This window comes from Oncorhynchus gorbuscha, unplaced genomic scaffold (genome assembly GCF_021184085.1).
Source record: "Oncorhynchus gorbuscha isolate QuinsamMale2020 ecotype Even-year unplaced genomic scaffold, OgorEven_v1.0 Un_scaffold_9692, whole genome shotgun sequence".
NCBI classification, from domain to species: Eukaryota; Metazoa; Chordata; class Actinopteri; order Salmoniformes; family Salmonidae; genus Oncorhynchus; species Oncorhynchus gorbuscha.
The window spans coordinates 6440-12248 of NW_025752609.1; the positions used below are offsets into that span (position 1 = coordinate 6440).

At 41.3% G+C, this 5809-nt stretch overlaps 1 long non-coding RNA gene across 1 annotated transcript; it reads right to left on the reverse strand.

The window, feature by feature from the left end:
• Positions 1 to 2631: 2631 nt before the first annotated feature.
• On the reverse strand, positions 2632 to 4276 carry LOC124030179. The gene is made up of 3 exons (XR_006837916.1): positions 3938 to 4276; positions 3041 to 3175; positions 2632 to 2668 (listed from the first exon to the last, which is right to left on the reverse strand). It is a non-coding gene; the product is annotated as an uncharacterized LOC124030179 (long non-coding RNA).
• Positions 4277 to 5809: the final 1533 nt, after the last annotated feature.

Genomic DNA, 5809 nt, shown 5'->3' on the forward strand with positions numbered 1-5809 from the left:
CAACACCTTTCTTTCGGTACACCATAGATAGAACAACACCTTGCTTACAGTACACCATAGATAGAACAACACCTTGCTTACAGTACACCATACTCTAGATAGAACAACACATTTACATTTACATTTAAGTCATTTAGCAGACGCTCTTATCCAGAGCGACTTACAAATTGGTGCATTCACCTTATGACATCCTTGCTTACGGTACACCATAATAGAGCAACAAATTGCTTACGGTACACCATAGATAGAACAACACCTTGCTTACAGTACACCATAGATAGAACAACACCTTGCTTACAGTACACCATAGATAGAACAACACCTTGCTTACAGTACACCATAGATAGAACAACACCTTGCTTACAGTACACCATAGATAGAACAACACCTTGCTTACAGTACATCATAGATAGAACAACACCTTGCTTACAGTACACCATAGATAGAACAACACCTTGCTTACAGTACACCATACTCTAGATAGAACAACACATTTACATTTACATTTAAGTCATTTAGCAGACGCTCTTATCCAGAGCGACTTACAAATTGGTGCATTCACCTTATGACATCCTTGCTTACGGTACACCATAATAGAGCAACAAATTGCTTACGGTACACCATAGATAGAACAACACCTTGCTTTTGGTACAACATAGATATAACAACACCTTGCTTACAGTACACCATACTGTAGATAAAACAACAAATTGCTTACGGTACACCATATATAGAACAACACCTTGCTTACAGTACACCATATATAGAACAACACCTTGCTTACGGTACACCATAGATAGAACAACACCTTGCTTACGGTACACCATAGATAGAACAACACCTTGCTTACTGTACACCATATATAGAACAACACCTTGCTTACAGTACACCATATATAGAACAACACCTGGCTTACTGTACACCATAGATAGAACAACACCTTGCTTACTGTACACCATAGATAGAACAACACCTTGCTTACAGTACACCATACTGTAGATAAAACAACAAATTGCTTACGGTACACCATATATAGAACAACACCTTGCTTACGGTACACCATAGATAGAACAACACCTTGCTTTCGGTACACCATAGATAGAACAACACCTTGCTTACAGTACACCATATATAGAACAACACCTTGCTTTCGGTACACCATAGATAGAACAACACCTTGCTTACAGTACATCATATATAGAACAACACCTTGCTTTCGGTACACCATATATAGAACAACACCTTGCTTACTGTACACCATAGATAGAACAACACCTTGCTTACAGTACACCATACTGTAGATAAAACAACAAATTGCTTACGGTACACCATATATAGAACAACACCTTGCTTACGGTACACCATAGATAGAACAACACCTTGCTTTCGGTACACCATAGATAGAACAACACCTTGCTTACAGTACACCATATATAGAACAACACCTTGCTTTCGGTACACCATAGATAGAACAACACCTTGCTTACAGTACACCATATATAGAACAACACCTTTCTTTCGGTACACCATAGATAGAACAACACCTTGCTTTCGGTACACCATAGATAGAACAACACCTTGCTTACAGTACACCATACTGTAGATAAAACAACAAATTGCTTACGGTACACCATATATAGAACAACACCTTGCTTTTGGTACACCATAGATAGAACAACACCTTGCTTACGGTACACCATAGATAGAACAACACCTTGCTTTCGGTACACCATAGATAGAACAACACCTTGCTTACGGTACACCATACTGTAGATAGAACAACAACTATCATTTTCCATTCTCAGTCAGAAAATAGATGTTTCTGAGAAAAATTTTGCACTTGCATACTAAGACCTAGCTAGTGCACAATAATGGCACATGCTTTAATAACCTAAAGCCCCAGTGCCCACTACATAATATCCTATTGTGTGAGGATAATGCATCACACAGACCGGAAAAAACATGCTTCAAAGGTCAACAGAGGCTTAGAAGGAAACTTAAGAACCCATAGTATACTGCCCAGTTCAGGGGTGGCAAACTCATTTTGCCCCGGGGGCTTCATTCGGTCTTCAACAAGGTCTGGATGGCTGCACTACATTCACATTTTTTCAGATCAAAATTTGCTAACAAATTCCTCTATCTATCCATTGTTTTGGGAATGTTCGATGCTCCCTGACTGTCTAGCGTTCTTTTGGGTGATTATCAGCGGGCTGATAACATGTCTACACAGTTTGGATTTGGTTTCATTGGTTTTAAAGTATATTGATTTCATGGAATTTATGGCACTTTGACAACAAGGAGATGCCAAGCCTCACCCTCTACCTGTATGGTGTCTCCATATATCATGGGTAACTCCACCTTCACAAGAGTTTATCTCTTTAAAGTCAATCTTCATTGGCCCCTTCTTCTTTCTTCCCTTGCTGTAGGCCCCCTTTATGTCAACAGTCACTCTGTTGTTGCTGATGAATGATTGGCCCAAAGCCATATCCAACCAACCCCAGCCCTCCTCACCTGATTCCAAAGGTGACCTGCACCAGGGTGCACACGCCTGACACAAAGAAGATGGTGCTGATAAGGTGACCCTGGGTCAGGCTGTCATGCTGCAGACACAGACCCTGAGACAGGATCAGAGGATGGCGATGATCCCTCCAAATGCTGTCAGGCAATGCTGAGGAGAGACAGGGAGGATGGAGGGGAGAGAGGAAGAAGAGGAGATGCACTGATGAGGATTAAACCCACTGAGGATACTGAAGCCAAGATGAGCAGCTGAAATCTCAGGTACAGGTTCAGTGTTTGCCATCAGCCTCAACAAAAATCTCGCTGTTGAATATTTAAGTTTGAGGTCCTCATGTGACTTGGTGGCTTTCTTTTAATTTGAGCCCAAATGAATCCTGGTAAACTAGGTTATTTGACTGTTCATCCAATTGATTACACGGCCTAATCAAATCAATGGAGCCCGAGGAGGCCCATCCCCTCAGCTGCACCCAGGCCGACCTCTACCAGTGAGCCTCCAATTACACAAAGTAGGGCTTTGAACTACCTGGATGCCCAGAATGATGCAAAGGTACCAGGGTGGGATGTCTGTGACACAGTAGGCCAGTTTGTTCTTGTCGTCCTCCTCAGAGAGGTCGGAGCCCTCTCCATCCTTCTCCAGATCACAGAAACGCCCATCAATCTACAGGACAGAGACCAGGGTCGCATTCATTGGGGTACAAATGGGTCTGACAGACATAATATCACTCATAACACAGGCATAATATCACTCATAACATAAGCTTAAAACCTTTTAATGCAGTGAGCTAAATCAGGGTCACACAGAGTGATTATTGGTAGTCTTAAATAAATCTACTTTGAAACTAAAGTATATTAACCAAACCCATATAATAGAGCACACATCCTATTTCAAGGTATACATGTGACGGTTGGCTTGAAGTAGCATTCATATAAAACAGACCCATTCTAAGGAATTCAAGTCACTCAGTGCTTATGAATTCACTCAGACTTCTTGGAAATGATTAACTTACTATTGTAGCCCGTTACATTATTACAATACTACAGTATGCAATCTGAAGAGTACCACATGTGTTATGATATGGTAATTAGTTAAGAGGAAGAGATCAAATATATCACCAATGCTGAAAATCACTGGGAATTTGTTTCTTTGTTTGAGTTTACACATTCATCTATGTGCACAAAATGCATTACATGTGTTCCCTCAGAACTTGTACCTGTAATAGGTGGCGCTCGCAAATGTCCATCTCCGATACTAAGAAAACTATCATTGTTGAATATCGTGTAAACATATCTAAATGTTACAGTGTTTATGCTTTACAGCCTGTAACTTTTAGGTTTACTATGAACATAATCTTTACTCAAATACACTGCAGCAAATGTCAACATAATCCTCCAGCACGGGAATAATTGTGTTCATACTTACAGCAAATGCGTAGTTTTCGAGACCATTGCTTTCCTTTTCTGGAGCCATGGCTCCAGTCTGAACTCAGCTAGGATGTTGGGTCCTCTGAGTTATGAGTGAATAATCTCAACAGGCGAGCAAAGAGGAGAGAGAATACAGAAGAAGGAGTAAAAAAGAGAGCTATAGTATGCAGGGAGATGGGAGAGAGAGAGAGCAAGATAGGGGAAGGAGGGATGGAGAGAGTTAGAGAGAGTAAGTAAAGAGAGAGTTGAACAGAAGACTACTGCTGTTGCTGATTGTAACTGAAATGAGTCCCACCACCAGCCTCTCATGTGAACCCAATTTACAACAGCAAGGCAAGCAGCTGATCAGGCCCTCGCGACCGTAGAATAGATCCTTTCAGGACACTAGCTCTACCTCTCTTTCTCTCTCTCTTTTATTGGCATGACAAAAAAATTATTGTGTTGCTAAAGCACAATGTTGAACTAATAGAAACAATAACACATTTAGAGTAATTGGAATCCTACACACTCTTTACTGTATAACCCTGACATCAGTACCGTATACCAGAGAAAAATACTGTATGTGATTCAACCTCCTCCCCCCTTCTCCCCATTCTAATGAGCATATAACATATGCTCATATAACATATGACATATAACATCTCTCTCTCAATTCAATTTCAATTTAAGGGTGTTATTGGCATGGGAAACATATGTTTACATTGCATAAGCAAGTGAAATAGATAATAAACAGAAGTGAAATAAACAATAAAAAATGTACAGTAAACATTACACTTTAAAAAGTTCATATTATGTATATATACAGTATTGTAATGATGTGCAAATAGTTAAAGGCCAAAAGGGAAATCAATAAACATAAATATAGGTTGTATTTACAATGGTGTTTGTCCAAAATTGGATTTGTTTTCAAATTCTTTGTGGGTCTGTATAATCTGAGGGAAATATGTGTCTCTAATATGGTCATACATTTGGCAGGAGGTTAGAAAGTGCAGCTCAGTTCCCACCTCATTTTATGAGCAATGTGCACATATCAAATCAAATCAAATCAATTTTATTTATATAGCCCTTCGTACATCAGCTGATATCTCAAAGTGCTGTACAGAAACCCAGCCTAAAACCCCAAACAGCAAACAATGCAGGTGTAAAAGCACGGTGGCTAGGAAAAACTCCCTAGAAAGGCCAAAACCTAGGAAGAAACCTAGAGAGGAACCGGGCTATGTGGGGTGGCCAGTCCTCTTCTGGCTGTGCCGGGTAGAGATTATAACAGAACATGACCAAGATGTTCAAATGTTCATAAATGACCAGCATGGTCAAATAATAATAAGGCAGAACAGTTGAAACTGGAGCAGCAGCACAGTCAGGTGGACTGGGGACAGCAAGGAGCCATCATGTCAGGTAGTCCTGGGGCACGGTCCTAGGGCTCAGGTCCTCCGAGAGAGAGAAAGAAAGAGAGAATTAGAGAGAGCATATGTGGGGTGGCCAGTCCTCTTCTGGCTGTGCCGGGTGGAGATTATAACAGAACGTGGCCAAGATGTTCAAATGTTCATAAATGACCAGCATGGTTGAATAATAGTAAGGCAGAACAGTTGAAACTGGAGCAGGAGCATGGCCAGGTGGACTGGGGACAGCAAGGAGTCCTCATGTCAGGTAGTCCTGGGACATGGTCCTAGGGCCCAGGCCAGTTGAAACTGGAGCAGCAGCATGGCCAGGTGGACTGGGGACAGCAAGGAGTCATCATGTCAGGTAGTCCTGGGGCATGGTCCTAGGGCTCAGGTCCTCCGAGAGAGAGAAAGAAAGAGAGAAGGAGAGAATTAGAGAACGCACACTTAGATTTACACAGGACACCGAATAGGACAGGAGAAGTACTCAT